This window comes from Oncorhynchus keta, chromosome 35, assembly GCF_023373465.1.
Source record: "Oncorhynchus keta strain PuntledgeMale-10-30-2019 chromosome 35, Oket_V2, whole genome shotgun sequence".
In the NCBI taxonomy this organism is placed as follows: Eukaryota; Metazoa; Chordata; class Actinopteri; order Salmoniformes; family Salmonidae; genus Oncorhynchus; species Oncorhynchus keta.
The window spans coordinates 74,149,994-74,174,868 of NC_068455.1; the positions used below are offsets into that span (position 1 = coordinate 74,149,994).

A 24,875-nucleotide genomic window follows, 5' to 3' on the forward strand; every position below is an offset into this window, starting at 1 on the left:
GGTCAGAAGTTTACATACACTAAGTTGACTGTGCCTTTAAAGAGCTTGGAAAATTCCAGAAAATTATGGCATGGCTTTAGAAGCTTCTGATGGGCTAATTGACATCATTTGAGTCAGTTGGAGGTGTACCTGTGGATGTATTTCAAGGCCTACCTTCAAACTCTGTGCCTCTTTGCTTGACATCATGGGAAAATCAAAAGAAATCAGCCAAGATATCAGAAAAAAAATGCAGACCTTCACACTTCTGGTTTATCCTTGGGTGCAATTTCTTTCCGCCTGAAGGTACCACGTTCATCTGTACAAACAATAGTAGGCAAGTATGAACACCATGGGAACACGCAGCCATCATACCGCTCAGGAAGGAGACGCGTTCTGTCTCCTAGAGATGAATGTACTTTGGTGCGAAAAGTGCAAATCAATCCCAGAACAACAGCAAAGGACCTTGTGAAGATTCTGGAGGAAACAGCTACAAAAGTATATATTTCCACAGTAAAACAAGTCCTATATCGACATAACCTGAAATGCCTTCAGCAAGGAAGAAGCCTCTGCTCCAAAACTGCCAGAAAAAGCCAGACTACGGATTGAAACTGCACATGGGAACAAAGATTGTACTTTTTGGAGAAATGTCCTCTGGTCTAATGAAACAAAAATAGAACTGTTTGGCCATAATGACCATCATTATGTTTGGAGGAAAAAGGGGGAGGCTTGCAAGCCGAAGAACACCATTCCAACCGTGAAGCACGGGGGTGGCAGCCTCATGTTGTATCGGTGCTTTGCTGAAGGAGGGACTGGTGCACTTCACAAAATAAATGGCATCATAAGGATGGAAAATTATGTGGATATATTGAAGCAACATCTCAAGACATCAGTCAGGAAGATAAAGCTTGGTCGCAAATGGGTCTTCCAAATGGACAATGACCCCAAGCACATTTCCAAAGTTGTGGCAAAATGGCTTATTAAGGACAACAAAGTCAAGGTATTGGAGTGACCATCACAAAGCCCTGACCTCAATCCTACAGAACATTTGTGGGCAGAACTGAAAAAGCGTGTGTGAGCAAGGAGGCCTACAAACCTGACTCAGTTACACCAGCTCTGTCAGAAGGAATGGGCCAAAATATTCACCCAACATATTGTGGGAAGCTTGTGGAAGGCTGACTGAAACGTTTAAAGGCAATGCTACCAAATACTAATTGAGTGTATGCAAACTTCTGAACCACTGGGAATGCGATGAAAGAAATAAAAACTGAAATAAATAATTATCTCTCGTATTATTCTGACATTTTACATTCTTAAAATAAAGTGGTGATACTAACTGACCAAGACAGGGAATTTTTACTCGGATTAAATGTCAGGAAATGTGAAAAACTGAGTTTAAATGTAGTTGGCTAAGGTGTATGTAAACATCCGACTTCAACTGGATATACTTCACTAACGATACAAGGCTGAGTACTGGTTTAACACAATATACATTTACTTCAGTAGCGATACAAGGCTGATTACTGGTGAAACACAATATAAATTGACTTCATTAGCGATACAAGGCTGATTACTGGTAAAACCCACTATACATTGACTTCACTAGCGATACAAGGCTGATTACTGGTAAAACCCACTATACATTGACTTCACTAGCGATACTCGGCTGATTACTGGTAAAACCCACTATACATTGACTTCACTAGCGATACTCGGCTGATTACTGGTAAAACCCACTATACATTGACTTCACTAGCGATACTCGGCTGATTACTGGTAAAACCCACTATACATTCACTTCACTAGTGATACAAGGCTGATTACTGGTAAAACCCACTATACATTGACTTCACTAGTGATACTAGGCTGATTACTGGTAAAACCCACTATACATTGACTTCACTAGTGATACTAGGCTGATTACTGGTAAAACCCACTATACATTGACTTCACTAGTGATACTCGGCTGATTACTGGTAAAACCCACTATACATTGACTTCACTAGCGATACAAGGCTGATTACTGGTAAAACCCACTATACATTGACTTCACTAGTGATACTCGGCTGATTACTGGTAAAACCCACTATACATTGACTTCACTAGTGATACTAGGCTGATTACTGGTAAAACCCACTATACATTGACTTCACTAGTGATACTCGGCTGATTACTGGTAAAACCCACTATACATTGACTTCACTAGCGATACAAGGCTGATTACTGGTAAAACCCACTATACATTGACTTCACTAGTGATACTCGGCTGATTACTGGTAAAACCCACTATACATTGACTTCACTAGTGATACTCGGCTGATTACTGGTAAAACCCACTATACATTGACTTCACTAGTGATACTCGGCTGATTACTGGTAAAACCCACTATACATTGACTTCACTAGTGATAGTCGGCTGATTACTGGTAAAACCCACTATACATTGACTTCACTAGTGATACCCTGCCCTTAAATGTCTTGGAAATTATTTTTGATTCAATGCCATTTCTACCTCCTGCAAATCCAAAATGTGTTTATCTGTCGAGCTTTTTTTCTTTTATCTGTGGATATAATATTCTCTACTCTGGAGCATTTCAAAAGTAATTCACTATGTGTAAAAGCTGTACCATGATATTCAGTCAGCTGAGGGCTATCTGAAACTGTGAAATAGGTAGAGATTGAGCGATATGGAAAGTAGCACTGTCAGAATTTATCAGTGCAATTTCATCTATTTCCCTTTCCCTCACTCTCTCTCTCTCTCTGTGTGTGTGTGTGTGTGTGTGTGTGTGTGTGTGTGTGTGTGTGTGTGTGTGTGTGTGTGTGTGTGTGTGTGTGTGTGTGTGTGTGTGTGTGTGTGTGTGTGTGTATTTGTGTGTGTGTGTGTATGCATGTGTGTGTGTCAGCCTGTGTCAGGCAGCACCTCTAGGGGAAAACCCCACGCACCGTCTGTCTCAAACTGATACAAAACACCCAGGAGTGGGAGGAGAGGAGGAGGTGGAGAGGAGAGAAGGGGAGGAGATGAGGAGGTGGAGAGGAGAGGAGAGGAGGAGGTGGAGAGGGGAGAAGGGGAGAAGAAGAGGAGGTGGAGAGGAGAGAAGGGGAGAAGTAGGAGGAGGTGGAGAGGAGAGAAGGGGAGAAGAGGAGGTGGAGAGGAGAGAAGGGGAGAAGGAGGAGGAGGAGGTGGAGAGAAGGGGAGAAGAGGAGGAGGTGGAGAGGAGATAAGGGGGAAGAGGAGGAGGAGGTGGAGAGGAGAGAAGGGGAAAAGGAGGAGGAGGGGTAGAGAGGAGAGAAGGAGGAGGAGGTGGAGAGGAGAGAATGGGAGAAGGAGGAGGAGGTGGAGAGGAGAGAAGGGGAGAAGGAGGAGGAGGAGGTGGAGAGGAGAGAAGGGGAGAAGGAGGAGGAGGAGAGGAGAGAAGGGGAGAAGGAGGAGGAGGAGGAGGTGGAGAGGAGAGAAGGGGAGAAGGAGGTGGAGAGGAGAGAAGGGGAGAAGGAGGAGGAGATGGAGAGGAGAGAAAAGGAGAAGGAGGAGGAGGTGGAGAGGAGAGAAGCGGGGAAGAGGAGGAGGTAGAGAGGAGAGAAGGGGAGAAGAGGAGGAGGTGGAGAGGAGAGAAGGGGAGAAGGAGTAGGAGGAAGTGGAGAGGAGAGAAGAGGAGAAGGAGGAGGAGGTGGAGAGGAGAGAAGGGGAAATGAGGAGGAGGAGGAGGTAGATATATAAGATGAAGATTAACAATTCAGGAAGTGTAGAAAATGAGGACCTGCTTTCTTGCAGAGGACTTTTTCAGAATTTTCTACATCAAAACATTCCTAATGAAACTGCCACACTGAATACATTTCAACAATGAAACATTAGTCAAAGAGGTTTGTCCTTTCATTCCCTCCTCTCTTCCTCCTCTCTACTCCTCCTTTCATTCTCAGTCAGAACATGAGCCTTATAAAGAGGTGTGTGTGTGTGTGTGTGTGTGTGTGTGTGTGTGTGTGTGTGTGTGTGTGTGTGTGTGTGTGTGTGTGTGTGTGTGTGTGTGTGTGTGTGTGTGTGTGTGTGTGTGTGTGTGTGTGTGTGTGTGTGTGTGTGCGTGTGTGTGTGTGTGTGCGTGTGTGTGTGTGTGTGTTTGTGTGCCTTATAAAAAGGAGGGAATGTGAACCTCAAACAGAAGAGGAGAGAAAAAGGGAGAGATAATAGAGAAGAGAATAAAGGAGAGGAGAATAAAGGAGAGGAGAATAAAGGAGAAGAGAATATAGGAGAAGAGAATAAAAGAGAGGAGAATAAAGGAGAAGAGAATAAAAGAGAGGAGAATAAAGGAGAAGAGAATAAAGGAGAGGAGAATAAAGGAGAAGAGAATATAGGAGAAGAGAATAAAAGAGAGGAGAATAAAGGAGAAGAGAATAAAGGAGAGGAGAATAAAGGAGAAGAGAATATAGGAGAAGAGAATAAAAGAGAGGAGAATAAAGGAGAAGAGAATAAAAGAGAGGAGAATAAAGGAGAAGAGAATAAAGGAGAGGAGAATAAAGGAGAAGAGAATAAAGGAGAGGAGAATAATGGAGAAGAGAATAAAGGAGAAGAGAATAAAGGAGAGGAGAATAAAGGAGAAGAGAATAAAGGAGAGGAGAATAAAGGAGAAGAGAATAAAGGAGAGGAGAATAAAGGAGAAGAGAATAAAGGAGAGGAGAATAAAGGAGAAGAGAATAAAGGAGAGGAGAATAATGGAGAAGAGAATAAAGGAGAAGAGAATAAAGGAGAGGAGAATAAAGGAGAAGAGAATAAAGGGGAGGAGAATAAAGGAGAAGAGAATAAAGGAGAGGACAATAAAGGAGAAGAGAATAAAGGAGAAGAGAATAAAGGAGAGGAGAATAAAGGAGAAGAGAATAAAGGGGAGGAGAATAAAGGAGAAGAGAATAAAGGAGAGGACAATAAAGGAGAAGACAATAAAGGAGAAGAGAATAAAGGAGAAGAAAATAAAGGAGAGGAGAATAATGGAGAGGAGAATAAAGAAGAGGAGAATAAAGGAGAGGAGAATAAAGGAGAATAAAGGAGAGGAGAATAAAGGAGAGGAGAATAAAGGAGAAGAGAATAAAGGAGAATAAAGGAGAGGAGAATAAAAGAGAAGATAATAAAGGAGAGGAGAATAAAGGAGAGGAGAATAAAGGAGTGGAGAATAATGGAGAGCAGAATAATGGAGAATAAAGGAGAGGAGAATAAAAGAGAGGAAAATAAAGGAGAGGAGAATGTAGGAGAAGAGAATAAATGAGAGGAGAATAAAGGAGAGGAGAATAAAGGAGATTAAAGGAGAGGAGAATAAAGGAGAAGAGAATAAAGGAGAAGAGAATAAATGAGAGGAGAATAAAGGAGAAGAGAATAAATGAGAGGAGAATAAATGAGAAGAGAATAAAGGAGAGGAGAATAAAGGAGAAGAGAATAAAGGAGAGGAGAATAAATGAGAAGAGAATAAATGAGAGGAGAATAAATGAGAAGAGAATAAAGGAGAGGAGAATAAAAGAGAAGAGAAGAAAGGAGAGGAGAATAAAGGAGAGGAGAATAAAGGAGAAGAGAATAAATGAGAGGAGAATAAATGAGAAGAGAATAAAGGAGAGGAGAATAAAGGAGAAGAGAATAAATGAGAGGAGAATAAAAGAGAAGAGAATAAAGGAGAGGAGAATGAAGGAGAAGAGAATAAATGAGAGGAGAATAAATGAGAAGAGAATAAAGGAGAGGAGAATAAAGGAGAAGAGAATAAATGAGAGGAGAATAAAAGAGAAGAGAAGAAAGGAGAGGAGAATAAAGGAGAGGAGAATAAAGGAGAGGTGAATAAAGGAGAATAAAGGAGAGGAGAATAAAGGAGAAGAGAATAAAGTAGAAGAGAATAAAGGAGAGGAGAATAAAGGAGAAGAGAGTAAAGGATAGGAGAATAAATGAGAATAAAGGAGAGGAGAATAAAGGAGAAGAGAATAAAGGAGAGGAGAATAAAGGAGAAGAGAATAAAGGAGAGGAGAATAAAGGAGAATAAAGGAGAGGAGAATAAAGGAGAGGAGAATAAAGGAGAAGAGAATAAAGGAGAGGAGAATAAAGGAGAGGAGAATAAAGGAGAGGAGAATAAAGGAGAAGAGAATAAAGGAGAGGAGAATAAAGGAGAGGAGAATAAAGGAGAGGAGAATAAAGGAGAAGAGAATAAAGGAGAGGAGAATAAAGGAGAATAAAGGAGAGGAGAATAAAGGAGAATAAAGGAGAGGAGAATAAAGGAGAAGAGAATAAAGGAGAATAAAGGAGAGGAGAATAAAGGAGAGGAGAATAAAGGAGAGGAGAATAAAGGAGAGGAGAATAAAGGAGAGTAAAGGAGAGGATAATAAAGGAGAAGAAAATAAAGGAGAGGAGAATAAAGGAGAATAAAGGATTGCCTCTTTTTTCCTTTCAGCTACAAATGAAGATCCTCTATACCAGCTATTCCCAAACTGGTCAAGATGTGTTGGTTTCTGTACTGATGGCGCAAAAGCCATGACAGGGAGACATAGTGGAGAGGCAACGCACGTAGTACAAGCAGTTGCTCCCAACTGCAGCATCCACCAAGAGGCTCTTGCTGCCAAGGGAATGCCTGACAGACGTTTCGGACACTACAGTGAAAATGGTTAACTTTGTTAAAGCAAGGCCCCTGAACTCTTGTTCTTGTGTATTTCCTACACTATGTAATGATATGGACAGCGACCATGTAACGCTTTTACAACATACAGAAGTGTGCTGGTTATCAAGGGGAAAAGTATTGACACGTTTTTTTGAATTGAGAGACGAGCTTAAAGTTTTCTTTACTGACCATAATTTTCACTTGTCTGCCTGCTTGCATCATGACGAGTTTCTCACACGACTGGCCTATCTGAGGGATGTTTTTTCGTGCCTGAATGATCTGAATCTAGGATTACAGGGACTCTCCGCAACTATATTCAATGTGCGGGACAAAATTGAGGCTTTGATTAAGAAGTTGGAGCTCTTTTCTGTCTGCATTAACAAGGACAACACACAGGTCTTTCATTGTATGAGTTTTTGAACTCAAGTCTACGGACAATGTCAAATGTGATATAGCCTCCAGTCCACTTACCGATATCTGAACAAGAGAACCTAATTGAAATTGCAACAAGCGGTTCTGTGAAAATGAAATTTAATCAGAAGCCACTGCCAGATTTCTGCATAGGGCTGCACTCAGAGTATCCTGCCTTGGCAAATCGCTCTGTTAAGACACTGATGCCCTTTGCAACCACGTACCTACTGTATGTGAGAGTGGATTCTTGGCCCTCACTAGCATGAAAACTAAATACAGTTACAGTCTGTTTGTGGAAAATGATTTAAGACTGAGACTCTCTCCAATACAACCCAACATTGCAGAGTTGTGTGCATCCTTTCAAGCACACCCTTCTCATTAACCTGTGGTGAGTTATTCACAATTTTCGATGAACAAATAAGGATTAATATGTAAGATGGCTAAATAAAGAACAAAATTATTGATGATTATTATATTATTATTTGTGCCCTGGTCCTATAAGAGCTCTTTGTCACTTCCTACGAGCCGGATTGTGACAAAAACTCACACTCATTCTTATGTTTAATAAATGTATCGTATAGTGTGTGTGTGTGGCAGGCTTACAATGATGGCAAAAAACAACATTTGAGATTGTGCTGACCCTGGTGGAGTTAAAAGTGGAACTAAGTTGTTTGGCCTGACTCGTCAGAATAGATGAATAGTAATGTTACAAATGGTTTTTCTAACAGTTGGACGGACGGACGGACAGACAGACACAGACGTACTTAGCCTGAGGGTATAGGGCCTAAAGACCTACATGACTTTTGGAGAGAAAACTAAGGAAAAGGGAAGGGTAGAATGCATTAGTCCTCTCTACACGTGTGTTGTTGATGACACCCTAGCTCATATTCTCTCTTTCACATGACCACTCTCGTTTCCCTTCTCCTCTTCTGCTTGAACACATCTATATCTATTAGCATATTCCCTGCCTCTTTTACTCTCTCTCCCCATTCCATTTTACTCTCTCTCTCCATTCCATTTTACTCTCTCTACCCATTCCATTTTACTCTCTCTCCCCATTCCATTTTACTCTCTCTCTCCATTCCATTTTACTCTCTCTACCCATTCCATTTTACTCTCTCTCCCATTCCATTTTATTCTCCCTACCCATTCCATTTTACTCTCTCCCCATTCCATTTTATTCTCTCTCCCCATTCCATTTTAATCTTTCTCTCCCCATTCCATTTTACTCTCTCTCCCCATTCCATTTTCCTCTCTCTCCCCATTCCGTTTTACTCTCCCCCATTCCATTTTACTCTCTCTCCCCATTCCATTTTAATCTCTCTCCCCATTCCATTTTACTCACTCTCCCATTCCATTTTACTCACTCTCCCATTCCATTTTACTCACTCTCCCATTCCATTTTACTCTCTCTCCCCATTCCATTTTACTCTCTCCCCATTCCATTATACTCTCTCCCCATTCTGTTGTACTCTCTCTCCCCATTCCATTTTACTCTCTCTCCCCATTCCATTTTACTCTCTCTCCCCATTCCGTTTGACTCACTCTTCTTCTGTTTTTCACTCCCTCCCTTTCTCTCACTGTCACACTTTTCATTTTTTCTTACTCTCTCTGACTTGTCCTCTTTCTCTTGTCATCCTCCTCTCACTCCCCCACTTCATCTCTTTCCCCTCTCCTCAGTGACAGTTACACTGCTGTGAGTTGACAGCAGGCCTAATAGACATAAAACCTTGTCTGAAACAGAGGTGATCAGTCCCTTTGAATTCCATACCACCAATACACTAGGCTATGCTAATTAGCATCCCTGCTAATTGCTTGGGCAGTGTTCTGAATGAGGGAGCAGTATCATGCTAGCTGCGCTAGGCTACGCTAATTAGCGTCCCCACTAATTGCTTTGGCAGTGTTCTGAGTCAGGGAGCAGTGCTAGGCTAGGTTACACTAATGAGAGGTACACATGGAGCCAGCGCTGTTACACTAACCTTCTGCTGGGAGGATATGGAGAAGACAGGATGAGTAGAGGAGAGGATATGGAGAAGACAGGATTAGTAGAGGAGAGGATATGGAGAAGACAGGATGAGTAGAGGAGAGGATATGGAGAAGACAGGATGAGTAGAGGAGAGGATATGGAGAAGACAGGATGAGTAGAGGAGAGGATATGGAGAAGACAGGATGAGTAGAGGAGAGGATATGGAGAAGACAGGATGAGTAGAGGAGAGGATATGGAGAAGACAGGATGAGTAGAGGAGAGGATATGGAGAAGACAGGATGAGTAGAGGAGAGGATATGGAGAAGACAGGATGAGTCGAGGAGAGGATATGGAGAAGACAGGATGAGTAGAGGAGAGGATATGGAGAAGACAGGATGAGTAGAGGAGAGGATATGGAGAAGACAGGATGAGTCGAGTTTATGCCACAAAACCAACTTCATAAGAGGTTTTAAAAATTCCATGACGTAGAATGGATGGATGTAGTTCAGATGAATGTAATGAATTAACACATTTCCAAACTAAAGCAGGTCTGGTACACTGTTTGCAGCCTCCATTCGGGATGCACTGTCTCAGTTTCAATGACTCAATATTTTTAACCAAAATGGACGACTTGTAACTAAGGCTGGGAATGTCAATACAATCATACTAGCAAGAGCAATGATCACAATTCAGTCATAGCCTGGCTAATAGGTGTTGAAATTACAGCCTGATGCCCTTACATCAGTGTAAACAACTTCCATTGCGCTACTTTCCTGTGTCCTGTTGACAGGGTGCAGCGGAGGGAAAGTGGACAGACACATGTCACAGTCCGAGCCAGACTACTGTTGCAGTCTGGCTTCGGCTTAAAACTTGACAAGGAATAACAAAACAAACAAAAAAACTGCTACAAAACGCCGTGCAAAGGAGAAACATGTAAGTCTGTTAGAGCAGTCGTCTAGGCTGGCTACTCATGTAGGTCTGTTAGAGGAGTAGTCTAGGCTGGCTACTCATCTACAAGACATGTAAGTCTGTTAGAGCAGTAGTCTAGGCTGGCTACTCATCTACAAGACATGTAAGTCTGTTAGAGCAGTAGTCTAGGCTGGCTACTCATCGACAAGACATGTAAGTCTGTTAGAGCAGTAGTCTCGGCTGGCTACTCATCTACAAGACATGTAGGTCTGTTAGAGCAGTAGTCTAGGCTGGCTACTCATCTACAAGACATGTAGGTCTGTTAGAGCAGTAGTCTAGGCTGGCTACTCATCTACAAGACATGTAGGTCTGTTAGAGCAGTAGTCTAGGCTGGCTACTCATCTACAAGACATGTAGGTCTGTTAGAGCAGTAGTCTAGGCTGGCTACTCATCTACAAGACATGTAGGTCTGTTAGAGCAGTAGTCTAGGCTGGCTACTCATCTACAAGACATGTAGGTCTGTTAGAGCAGTAGTCTAGGCTGGCTACTCATCTACAAGACATGTGGTCTGTTAGAGCAGTAGTCTAGGCTGGCTACTCATCTACAAGACATGTAGGTCTGTTAGAGCAGTAGTCTAGGCTGGCTACTCATCTACAAGACATGTAGGTCTGTTAGAGCAGTAGTCTAGGCTGGCTTAATCTCATCTACAAGACATGTAGGTCTGTTAGGCAGCAGTAGTCTAGGCTGGCTCACTCATCTACAAGACATGTAGGTCTGTTAGAGCAGTAGTCTAGGCTGGCTACTCATCTACAAGACATGTAGGTCTGTTAGAGCAGTAGTCTCGGTTGGCTACTCATCTACAAGACATGTAGGTCTGTTAGAGCAGTAGTCTAGGCTGACTACTCATCACCTGGGTTCAGGTGACTTCTCTTTGTGTCAGACTGTGTTCAGGTGACTTCTCTTTGTGTCAGACTGGGTTCAGGTGACTTCTCTTTGTGTCAGACTGGGTTCAGGTGACTTCTCTTTGTGTCAGATTGGGTTCAGGTGGCTTCTCTTTGTGTCAGACTGGGTTCAGGTGGCTTCTATTTGTGTCAGACTGGGTTCAGGTGACTTCTCTTTGTGTCAAACTGGGTTCAGGTGGCTTCTCTTTGTGTCAGACTGGGTTCAGGTGACTTCTCTTTGTGTCAGACTGGGTTCAGGTGGCTTCTCTTTGTGTCAGACTGGGTTCAGGTGGCTTCTCTTTGTGTCAGACTGGGTTCAGGTGACTTCTCTTTGTGTCAGACTGGGATCAGGTGACCTCTCTTTGTGTCAGACTGGGTTCAGGTGACTTCCTTTGTGTCAGACTGGGTTCAGGTGACTTCCTTTGTGTCAGACTGGGTTCAGGTGACCTCTCTTTGTGTCAGACTGGGATCAGGTGACCTCTCTTTGTGTCAGACTGGGTTCAGGTGACCTCTCTTTGTGTCAGACTGGGTTCAGGTGGCTTCTCTTTGTGTCAGACTGGGTTCAGGTGACCTCTCTTTGTGTCAGACTGGGTTCAGGTGACCTCTCTTTGTGTCAGACTGGGATCAGGTGACCTCTCTTTGTGTCAGACTGGGATCAGGTGACCTCTCTTTGTGTCAGACTGGGATCAGGTGACCTCCCTTTGTGTCAGACTGGGTTCAGGTGACCTCTCTTTGTGTCAGACTGGGATCAGGTGACTTCTCTTTCTTTTTTCTGTATTTATTTGTCTATAAATGGTATGTATGTACGTGTGTGTGTGTGTGTGTGAAACTCTCAATGACATTGCTAAACACATGCATGCGACCAATTATTTTTTTGATATGTCCTTCAGAAATGTTGAAAGAGGGAAGATCTAAAGATGTATCAACAAGCAGCATGGGTTGTTCATTTGATTTATTGTATTTCACCTTGTATTTAACCAGATAACTCATTTAAGAACAAATTATTATTTACAATGACGGCCTACCAAAAGTCAAAAGACCTCCTGCGGGGACTGGGATTAAAAATTAAAAATAAAATATATAAATATAGGACAAAACACACATCACAACAAGAGAGACACCACAACACTACATAAAGAGAGACCTAAGACAACAACACAGCAAGGCAGAAACACATGACAACACAACATGGTAGCAACACAACATGGCAACAACATGGTAGCAACACAACATGGTAGTAGCACAAAACATGGTACAAACATTATTGGGCACAGACAACAGCACAAAAGGCAAGAAGGTAGAGACAACAATACATCACGCAAAGCAGCCACAACTGTCAGTAAGAGTGTCCATGATTGAGTCTTTGAATTTGAGATTGAGATAAAACTGTCCAGTTTGAGTGTTTGTTGCAGCTCGTTCCAGTCCACTAGCTGCAGAGAACTGAAAAGAGGCGCCACTAAAGAGTGTGTGTGCTTTGGGGCATTTAACAGAATGTGACTGGCAGAACAGGTATTGCATGTGGAGGATGAGGGCTGCAGTAGATATCTCAGATAGGGGGGAGTGAGGCCTAAGATGGTTTTATAAATAATCACCAACTAGTGGGTCTTGCGACGGGTTTACAGAGATGACCAGTTTACAGAGGAGTATAGAGTGCAGTGATGTGTCCTACAAGGAGCATTGGTGGCAAATCTGATGGCTGAATGGTAAAGAACATTAATATGACGAGGTTGTGTCTTTGGCTGATGGACAACAAAAGAAAGTTGAGAGCATGAGAGAAATACTGGTTTCAATTGCATACGAGGAAGTGTTTATTAAAGAATCCCCTTAACATTCTTATGGGCGGAACAGACATGCCTCATAAATGACAAAAAAAACGTTTTAATCACTTATCTTTATTGTTCAATAGACTCAAAATGTTGCCTGCCTTCACTCAGATTGCAAGGTGGGTGATGTTGCAGTGGACAACAGCATTTCTCTATCAGAATGAACAGTGACTCAAGTCGACAGAATCAAGCCTTTAGATAGTAATAACGATCCCACATTATATTGGTCAAAACATGACTATATGTAAAAGTCTCATTTTCAGGCGTGTCATATCAGCATAGGTCTGGACATGACAGGTTGTAGCCAATACGCATAGGCTATTACCTACACATATGTAGGCTAATTATTTATGTACATTTACAAACACTAATATTTTTCTTAATAGCTACTTTTTATGGTTTTTAAATCAATTTAATTGGCTCTTTTGGTTAATGGCCTTGGTACCCTGGCAGATTGAGCACCTCCTGAAGACCAAATGGCCTTGGTACCCTGGGAGATTGAGTACCTCCCGAAGACCAAATGGCCTTGCCCCTAAAATGACTGAATTCCAGGCCTGGTTAGAAGTAAAACAACAATTTCAAGTCCCTAAAAATAGAAATCAACCGAGAAAGTCTATTTACCTGCTGATAGCACATCAAGGGTGGATGGCTTCTTTTATATTCCAATAATAGATAAGGCTGCCGAACAATTTACACCTGGCCCACAGATGAGGCATCACCAGCTGTGAACTCTGCAGCATGCTTCAGGCAACGGAGGTGAATGTGACTGTACCTGGCCCGCAGATGAGGCATCATCAGCTGTGAACTCTGCAGCATGCTTCAGACAACGGAGGTGAATGTGACTGTACCTGGCCCGCAGATGAGGCATCACCAGCTGTGAACTCTGCAGCATGCTTCAGACAACGGAGGTGAATGTGACTGTACCTGGCCTGCAGATGAGGCATCACCAGCTGTGAACTCTGCAGCATGCTTCAGACAACGGAGGTGAATGTGACTGTACCTGGCCCACAGATGAGGCATCACCAGCTGTGAACTCTGCAGCATGCTTCAGGCAACGGAGGTGAATGTGACTGTACCTGGCCCGCAGATGAGGCATCATCAGCTGTGAACTCTGCAGCATGCTTCAGACAACGGAGGTGAATGTGACTGTACCTGGCCCGCAGATGAGGCATCACCAGCTGTGAACTCTGCAGCATGCTTCAGACAACGGAGGTGAATGTGACTGTACCTGGCCCGCAGATGAGGCATCACCAGCTGTGAACTCTGTAGCATGCTTCAGACAACGGAGGTGAATGTGACTGTACCTGGCCCGCAGATGAGGCATCACCAGCTGTGAACTCTGCAGCATGCTTCAGGCAACGGAGGTGAATGTGACTGTACCTGGCCTGCAGATGAGGCATCATCAGCTGTGAACTCTGCAGCATGCTTCAGGCAACGGAGGTGAATGTGACTGTACCTGGCCTGCAGATGAGGCATCACCAGCTGTGAACTCTGCAGCATGCTTCAGACAACGGAGGTGAATGTGACTGTACCTGGCCTGCAGATGAGGCATCACCAGCTGTGAACTCTGCAGCATGCTTCAGACAACGGAGGTGAATGTGACTGTACCTGGCCCGCAGATGAGGCATCACCAGCTGTGAACTCTGTAGCATGCTTCAGACAACGGAGGTGAATGTGACTGTACCTGGCCCGCAGATGAGGCATCACCAGCTGTGAACTCTGTAGCATGCTTCAGACAACGGAGGTGAATGTGACTGTACCTGGCCCGCAGATGAGGCATCACCAGCTGTGAACTCTGTAGCATGCTTCAGACAACGGAGGTGAATGTGACTGTACCTGGCCCGCAGATGAGGCATCACCAGCTGTGAACTCTGTAGCATGCTTCAGACAACGGAGGTGAATGTGACTGTATCTGGCCCGCAGATGAGGCATCACCAGCTGTGAACTCTGTAGCATGCTTCAGGCAACGGAGGTGAATGTGACTGTACCTGGTAAAACGTTTGATAACTATAATTTTCGCTTGACACGATCATTTTGCAGACTCTTAATTCTTGCCTTATATGTCGACATGCATAACCTTACTTTACCAATTCTGATATTTTGAATAATGTGATAGGTATTGCACTGAATCATACAGTATTATGCTGGTTGAAAGAGTATTTAAAAAAATATATATTGTCATTATATCAACACACTAGTCATTCCCGTTCAACAACTCTAAATCCCTTTTGCATGAGCTTGAAATAACATAATGGGGACAGCTAGTTAGCTAAATGCTTGGCTGAGCACAGAACGCCAACGCTCTGTTCCCTGACTGGATGCACGGATCCGTCTCGTTGCGAGGTTTTAGCTAAGAGTTGACACGTTCAGTAGCCGCCGTGCGATATTCTTAAAACTGGAACGTTAAAATCAAGCAAACTCGGTTTTAAAACTGCATGAAAGCATCTCGTGTCAACGCGACTGAAAGGCTTAAGAAATAAAGATCTGGAGAGGAGAGGATGAGTAGAAGAAAGGATCCGGAAGAGGAGAGTAATAAGTGTGCCGTTAAGACATACGGGCTAACTGGTGCTTCAGAGCAGATACATAGGAGAGGCTGCAGCCTACATACAGACTTGAAATCATTGGCCACTTTAATAAATGGAACACTAGTCACATTAATAATGTCACTTTAATAATGTTTACATGCTTTGCATTACTCATCTCATATGTATATACTGTACTCTATACTATCTACTGTATCTCAGTCTATGCTGCTCTGACATTACTCATCTCATATGTATATACTGTACTCTATACTATCTACTGTATCTCAGTCTATGCTGCTCTGACATTACTCATCTCATATGTATATACTGTACTCTATACTATCTACTGTATCTCAGTCTATGCTGCTCTGACATTACTCATCCATATAAGCACAAGCATTTCGCTACACATTTACATTTACATTACATTTACATTTAAGTCATTTAGCAAGTGACAAATACAATTTGATTTGATTCAATTGGGATGTCACTGAGGCTAGCAAGCTGCAGGGAGGACATGTGGGAGAAGATATCAAGAAAATATGTTGATTAATTGGCATTTCAAGTTTTCATAACAATCATTGCATGATTAAATCTTTTGACCATCTGTTACGCGAGTGCAGCGTCAAAAGGACCGTGTGGCTGCAAGGAGCCAAGGTAAGTTGCTAGCATTAAACTTATCTTATAAAAACAATCAATCTTCACATAATCACTAGTTAACTACACATGGTTGATGATATTACCAGGTTAACTAGCTTGTCCTGTCTCACTAGTTAACTACACATGGTGGATGATATTACCAGGTTAACTAGCTTGTCCTGGCGTATAATCACTAGTTAACTAGGTTTGTTCCACCATTGGGGGCCATAATCACTAGTTAACTACACATGGTTGATGATATTACCAGGTTAACTGGGCTTGTCCTGCGGGATATAATCACTAGTTAACTACACATGGTGATGATATTACCAGGTTAACTAGCTTGTCCAGAGGTGGATATAATCACAGTTAACTACCATTTGATGATATTACCAGGTTAACTAGTTGTCCTGGGCATATAATCAGAGCTACTGGTTGATGATATTACCAGGTTAACTAGCTTGTCCTGCGTTCATATAATCACTAGTTAACTACACATGGTTGATGATATTACCAGGTTAACTAGCTTGTCCTGCGTTGCATATAATCACTAGTTAACTACACATGGTTGATGATATTACGGAACTAGCTTGTCCTGCTTCATATAATCACTAGTTAACTACCATGTTGATGATATTACCAGGTTAACTAGCTTGTCCTGCGTTGCATATAATCACTTTAACTACACATGGTTGATGATATTACCAGGTTAACTAGGTCCTGCGTTGCATATAATCACTAGTTAACTGGATGATGATATTACCAGGTTAACTAGCTTGTCCTGGTTTAATAATCACTAGTTAACTACACATGGTTGATGATATTACCAGGTTAACAGCTTGTCCTGCGTTGCAGTAATCAAGTTAACTACACATGGTTGATGACCAGGTTAACTAGTGCCTGGTTGCATATAATCACTAGTTAACTACACATGGTTGATGATATTACCAGGTTAACTAGCTTGTCCTGCGTTGCATATAATTACTAGTTAACTACACATGGTTGATGATATTACCAGGTTAACTAGCTTGTCCTGCGTTGCATATAATCACTAGTTAACTACACATGGTTGATGATATTACCAGGTTAACTTTGATTTGATTAATCACTAGTTAACTACACATGGGATGATATTACCAGGTTAACTAGCTTGTCCTGCTTGCAATAATCACTAGTTAACTACACATGGTTGATGATATTACCAGGTTAACATTGTCCTGGAGCATATAATCACTAGTTAACTACATATGTTGATGATATTACCAGGTTAACTAGCTTGTCCTGCGTTGCATATAATCACTAGTTAACTATTTTGATGATATTACCAGGTAACAAGCTTGTCCTGGTATATAATCACTAGCCTACACATGGTTGATGATATTACCAGGTTAACTAGCTTGTCCTGATATAATCACTAGTTAACTACACATGGTTGATGATATTACCAGGTTAACTAGCTTGTCCTGCGTGCATATAATCACTAGTTAACTACACATGGTTGATGATATTACCAGGTTAACTAGCTTGTCCTGCTGCATATAATCACTAGTTAACTACACATGGTTGATGATATTACCAGGTTAACTAGCTTGTCCTAGCATATAATCACTAGTTAACTCTTATGAATTACCAGGTTAACTAGCTTGTCCTTCACAATAATCACTAGTTAACTACACATGGTTGATGATATTACCAGGTTAACTAGCTTGTCCTGCGTTGCATATAATCACTAGTTAACTACACATGGTTGATGATATTACCAGGTTAACTAGCTTGTCCTGCATTGCATATAATCAATACGGTTCCTGTTAATTTATTATCGAATCACATCCTACTTCAACTTCGCCAAACGGGTGATGATTTAACAAATGCGCATTCACGAAAAAGGTACCTAAACATAAACATCAAATGCCTTTCTTAAAATCAATACACAGAAGTACATTTTTTTAAAACCTGCATATTTTGTTAAAAGAGATTCATGTTAGCAGGCAATATTATCCAGGGAAATTGTGTCACTTCTCTTGCGTTCAGTGTAAGCAGAGTCAGGGTATATGCAACAGTTTGGGCCGCCTGGCTCGTTACGAACTGTGAACTAATTTGCCAGAATTTTACATAATTATGACATAACATTGAAGGTTGTGCAATGTAACAGCAATATTTAGACTTAGGGATGCCGCCCGTTAGATAAAATACAGAACGGTTCCGTATTTCACTGAAATAATAAACATTGTGTTCTCGAAATTATAGTTTCCGGATTTGACCATATTAATGACCAAAGGCTCGTATTTCTGTGTGTTTATTATAATTAAGTCTATGATTTGATATCTGATAGAGCGGTCTGACTGAGCGGTGGTAGGCTGCAGCAGGCTCGTAAACATTAATTCAAACAGCACTTTACTGTGTTTGCGAGCAGCTCTTAACAATGCTTGAGGCACAGCGCTGTTTATGACATCAAGCCTATCAACTCCTGAGATTAGGCTGGCAATACTAAAGTGCCTATAAGAACAGCCAATAGTCAAAGGTATATGAAATACAAATGGTATAGAGAGAAATAGTCGACACGTCAAAATTACTATAATAACTTCAACCTAAAACTTCTTAACTTTTTTCTCCAACACTGTGTTTTTGCATTATTTAAACCAAATTGAACGTTTCATTATTTATTTGAGACTAAATATATTTTATTTATGTATTATATTAAGTTAAAATTAAAGTGTTCATTGTTCATTCAGTATTGTTGTAATTGTCATTATTACAAATATATATCTAAAAGCAGCAATTCATCGGTACGGGCTTTTTTTGGTCCTCCAATAATCGGTATCAGTATCGGAGTTGAAAAATCATAATCGGTCGACCTCTAGTCCAGAGCAGTATAAACTCTGAGTATACCAGACATTAGGAACACCTTCCTCATATTGAGTTGTACCCCCCCTTTCCCTCAGAACAGCCTTCATTCGAAGGGACATGGACTCTACTAGGTGTTGAAAGCATTTCACAGGGATGCTGGCCCATGTTGACTCCAATGCGTCGCACAGTTGTGTCACGTTGGCTGGATGTCATTTGGGTGGTGGACCATTCTTGATGCACACAGGAGACTGTTGAGCTTGAAAAACCCAGCAGCATTGCAGTTCTTGACACAAACCGGTGTTCCTGGCACCTACTACAAAACCCCTTTCAAAGGCACTTAAATCTTTTGTCTTGCCCATTCACCCTCTGAATGGCACACATACACAGTCCATGACTCAGTCTCAAGGCTTAAAAATCCTTCTTTAACCTGTCTCCTTCCCTTCATCTACACTGATTGAATTGGATTTAACACTTGATCAGTAAGGGATCTTAGCTTCCAGCTGAAGTCACCTGGTCAGTCTATGTCATGGAAAGAGTAGCTGTCCTTAATGTTTTGTATACTCAGTGTAGATCATAACAAAAAGCACTTCAACATGGAAAGAGGATAATCATGTGTAAAAGGAGGGAGGATAGATACATGGTAGAAGAGACGGTAGTTAATAGTGTGAGTGTTGTTGGGAATACATCAACTGCTTCAGAGTAGAGAGATCTGTCGATAGTCAGTCTACAATATAACAGGTGTTTCAGAGTAGAGAGATCTGTAGATAGTCAGTCTACAATATAACAGGTGTTTCAGAGTAGAGAGTTCTATAGATAGTCAGTCTACAATATAACAGGTCTTTCAGAGTAGAGAGTTCTATAGATAGTCAGTCTACAATATAACGTGTTTCAGAGTAGAGAGTTCTATAGATAGTCAGTCTACAATATAACAGGTGTTTCAGAGTAGAGAGTTATATAGATAGTCAGTCTACAATATAACAGGTGTTTCAGAGTAGAGAGTTCTATAGATAGTCAGTCTACAATATAACAGGTGTTTCAGAGTAGAGAGTTCTATAGATAGTCAGTCTACAATATAACAGGTGTTTCAGAGTAGAGAGTTCTATAGATAGTCAGTCTACAATATAACAGGTGTTTCAGAGTAGAGAGTTCTATAGATAGTCAGTCTACAATATAACAGGTGTTTCAGAGTAGAGAGTTCTATAGATAGTCAGTCTACAATATAACAGGTGTTTCAGAGTAGAGAGTTCTATAGATAGTCAGTCTACAATATAACAGGTAACAGTTCTATAGATAGTCAGTTATAACAGGTGTTTCAGAGAGAGAGTTCTATAGATAGTCAGTCTACAATATAACAGGTGTTTCAGAGTAGAGAGTTCTATAGATAGTCAGTCTACAATATAACAGGTGTTTCAGAGTAGAGAGTTCTATAGATAGTCAGTCTACAATATAACAGGTGTTTCAGAGTAGAGAGTTCTAGTCAGATAGTTTCAGTTCTATAGATAGTCAATCTACAATATAACAGGTGTTTCAGAGCAGAGAGTTCTATAGATAGTCAGTCTACAATATAACAGGTGTTTCAGAGCAGAGAGTTCTATAGATAGTCAGTCTACAATATAACAGGTGTTTCAGAGCAGAGAGTTCTATAGATAGTCAGTCTACAATATAACAGGTGTTTCAGAGTAGAGAGTTCTATAGATAGTCAGTCTACAATATAACAGGTGTTTCAGAGTAGAGAGTTCTATAGATAGTCAGTCTACAATATAACAGGTGTTTCAGAGTAGAGAGTTCTATAGATAGTCAGTCTACAATATAACAGGTGTTTCAGAGTAGAGAGTTCTATAGATAGTCAGTCTACAATATAACAGGTGTTTCAGAGTAGAGAGTTCTATAGATAGTCAGTCTACAATATAACAGGTGTTTCAGAGTAGAGAGTTCTATAGATAGTCAGTCTACAATATAACAGGTGTTTCAGAGTAGAGAGTTCTATAGATAGTCAGTCTACAATATAACAGATGTTTCAGAGTAGAGAGTTCTATAGATAGACAGTCTACAATATAACAGGTGTTTCAGAGTAGAGAGTTCTATAGATAGTCAGTCTACAATATAACAGGTGTTTCAGAGTAGAGAGTTCTATAGATAGTCAGTCTACAATATAACAGGTGTTTCAGAGTAGAGAGTTCTATAGATAGTCAGTCTACAATATAACAGGTGTTTCAGAGTAGAGAGTTCTATAGATAGTCAGTCTACAATATAACAGGTGTTTCAGAGTAGAGAGTTCTATAGATAGTCAGTCTACAATATAACAGTGTTTCAGAGTAGAGAGGTCTATAGATAGTCAGTCTACAATATAACAGGTGTTTCAGAGTAGAGAGTTCTATAGATAGTCAGTCTACAATATAACGTGTTTCAGAGTAGAGAGTTCTATAGATAGTCAGTCTACAATATAACAGGTGTTTCAGAGTAGAGAGTTCTATAGATAGTCAGTCTACAATATAACAGGTGTTTCAGAGTAGAGAGTTCTATAGATAGTCAGTCTACAATATAACAGGTGTTTCAGAGTAGAGAGTTCTATAGATAGTCAGTCTACAATATAACAGGTGTTTCAGAGTAGAGAGTTCTATAGATAGTCAGTCTACAATATAACGTGTTTCAGAGCAGAGAGTTCTATAGATAGTCAATCTACAATATAACAGGTGTTTCAGAGTAGAGAGTTCTATAGATAGTCAGTCTACAATATAACAGGTGTTTCAGAGTAGAGAGTTCTATAGATAGTCAGTCTACAATATAACAGGTGTTTCAGAGTAGAGAGTTCTATAGATAGTCAGTCTACAATATAACAGGTGTTTCAGAGTAGAGAGTTCTATAGATAGTCAGTCTACAATATAACAGGTGTTTCAGAGTAGAGAGTTCTATAGATAGTCAGTCTACAATATAACAGGTGTTTCAGAGTAGAGAGTTCTATAGATAGTCAGTCTACAATATAACAGGTGTTTCAGAGTAGAGAGTTCTATAGATAGTCAGTCTACAATATAACAGGTGTTTCAGAGCAGAGAGTTCTATAGATAGTCAGTCTACAATATAACAGGTGTTTCAGAGCAGAGAGTTCTATAGATAGTCAGTCTACAATATAACAGGTGTTTCAGAGTAGAGAGTTCTATAGATAGTCAATCTACAATATAACAGGTGTTTCAGAGTAGAGAGTTCTATAGATAGTCAGTCTACAATATAACAGGTGTTTCAGAGTAGAGAGTTCTATAGATAGTCAGTCTACAATATAACAGGTGTTTCAGAGTAGAGAGTTCTATAGATAGTCAGTCTACAATATAACAGGTGTTTCAGAGTAGAGAGTTCTATAGATAGTCAGTCTACAATATAACAGGTGTTTCAGAGCAGAGAGTTCTATAGATAGTCAGTCTACAATATAACAGATGTTTCAGAGTAGAGAGTTCTATAGATAGTCAGTCTACAATATAACGTGTTTCAGAGTAGAGAGTTATATAGATAGTCAGTCTACAATATAACAGATGTTTCAGAGTAGAGAGTTCTATAGATAGTCAGTCTACAATATAACAGGTGTTTCAGAGTAGAGAGTTCTATAGATAGTCAGTCTACAATATAACAGGTGTTTCAGAGTAGAGAGTTCTATAGATAGTCAGTCTACAATATAACAGGTGTTTCAGAGTAGAGAGTTCTATAGATAGTCAGTCTACAATATAACAGGTGTTTCAGAGTAGAGAGTTCTATAGATAGTCAGTCTACAATATAACGTGTTTCAGAGTAGAGAGTTCTATAGATAGTCAGTCTACAATATAACAGGTGTTTCAGAGTAGAGAGTTCTATAGATAGTCAGTCTACAATATAACAGGTGTTTCAGAGTAGAGAGTTCTATAGATAGTCAGTCTACAATATAACAGGTGTTTCAGAGTAGAGAGTTCTATAGATAGTCAGTCTACAATATAACAGGTATTTCAGAGTAGAGAGTTCTATAGATAGTCAGTCTACAATTAAACAGGTGTTTCAGAGTAGAGAGTTCTATAGATAGTCAGTCTACAATATAACAGGTGTTTCAGAGTAGAGAGTTCTATAGATAGTCAGTCTACAATATAACAGGTGTTTCAGAGTAGAGAGTTCTATAGATAGTCAGTCTACAATGTAACAGGTGTTTCAGAGTAGAGAGTTCTATAGATAGTCAGTCTACAATATAACGTGTTTCAGAGCAGAGAGTTCTATAGATAGTCAGTCTACAATATAACAGGTGTTTCAGAGTAGAGAGTTCTATAGATAGTCAGTCTACAATATAACGTGTTTCAGAGTAGAGAGTTCTATAGATAGTCAGTCTACAATATAACAGGTGTTTCAGAGTAGAGAGTTCTATAGATAGTCAGTCTACAATATAACAGGTGTTTCAGAGTAGAGAGTTCTATAGATAGTCAGTCTACAATATAACAGGTCTTTCAGAGTAGAGAGTTCTATAGATAGTCAGTCTACAATATAACGTGTTTCAGAGTAGAGAGTTCTATAGATAGTCAGTCTACAATATAACAGGTGTTTCAGAGTAGAGAGTTATATAGATAGTCAGTCTACAATATAACAGGTGTTTCAGAGTAGAGAGTTCTATAGATAGTCAGTCTACAATATAACAGGTGTTTCAGAGTAGAGAGTTCTATAGATAGTCAGTCTACAATATAACAGGTGTTTCAGAGTAGAGAGTTCTATAGATAGTCAGTCTACAATATAACAGGTGTTTCAGAGCAGAGAGTTCTATAGATAGTCAGTCTACAATATAACGTGTTTCAGAGTAGAGAGTTCTATAGATAGTCAGTCTACAATATAACAGGTGTTTCAGAGTAGAGAGTTCTATAGATAGTCAGTCTACAATATAACAGGTGTTTCAGAGTAGAGAGTTCTATAGATAGTCAGTCTACAATGTAACAGGTGTTTCAGATAGAGAGTTCTATAGATAGTCAGTCTACAATATAACGTGTTTCAGAGCAGAGAGTTCTATAGATAGTCAGTCTACAATATAACAGGTGTTTCAGAGTAGAGAGTTCTATAGATAGTCAGTCTACAATATAACGTGTTTCAGAGCAGAGAGTTCTATAGATAGTCAGTCTACAATATAACAGGTGTTTCAGAGTAGAGAGTTCTATAGATAGTCAGTCTACAATATAACAGGTGTTTCAGAGCAGAGAGTTCTATAGATAGTCAGTCTACAATATAACAGGTGTTTCAGAGTAGAGAGTTCTATAGATAGTCAGTCTACAATATAACGTGTTTCAGAGCAGAGAGTTCTATAGATAGTCAGTCTACAATATAACAGGTGTTTCAGAGCAGAGAGTTCTATAGATAGTCAGTCTACAATATAACAGGTGTTTCAGAGTAGAGAGTTCTATAGATAGTCAGTCTACAATATAACGTGTTTCAGAGCAGAGAGTTCTATAGATAGTCAATCTACAATATAACAGGTGTTTCAGAGTAGAGAGTTCTATAGATAGTCAGTCTACAATATAACAGGTGTTTCAGAGTAGAGAGTTCTATAGATAGTCAGTCTACAATATAACAGGTGTTTCAGAGTAGAGAGTTCTATAGATAGTCAGTCTACAATATAACAGATGTTTCAGAGTAGAGAGTTCTATAGATAGTCAGTCTACAATATAACAGGTGTTTCAGAGTAGAGAGTTCTATAGTTAGTCAGTCTACAATATAACAGGTGTTTCAGAGTAGAGAGTTCTATAGATAGTCAGTCTACAATATAACAGGTGTTTCAGAGTAGAGAGTTCTATAGATAGTCAGTCTACAATATAATTGGTGTTTCAGAGTAGAGAGTTCTATAGATAGTCAGTCTACAATATAACAGGTGTTTCAGAGTAGAGAGTTCTATAGATAGTCAGTCTACAATATAACAGGTGTTTCAGAGCAGAGAGTTCTATAGATAGTCAGTCTACAATATAACAGGTGTTTCAGAGTAGAGAGTTCTATAGATAGTCAGTCTACAATATAACAGGTGTTTCAGAGTAGAGAGTTCTATAGATAGTCAGTCTACAATATAACGTGTTTCAGAGTAGAGAGTTATATAGATAGTCAGTCTACAATATAACAGGTGTTTCAGAGTAGAGAGTTCTATAGATAGTCAGTCTACAATATAACAGGTGTTTCAGAGTAGAGAGTTCTAAAATGCAGATAACAAGGGGTGTTTCTCAAACTCAATGGCGGCCATTATTTGAGCT

At 40.3% G+C, this 24,875-nt stretch overlaps 1 protein-coding gene across 1 annotated transcript in view; it reads right to left on the minus strand.

The window, feature by feature from the left end:
• Positions 1 to 24,875, minus strand: part of LOC118379559 (5-hydroxytryptamine receptor 2C-like) — a 290,755-nt gene that overhangs the window by 192,506 nt on the left and 73,374 nt on the right. The window lies entirely within an intron of this gene.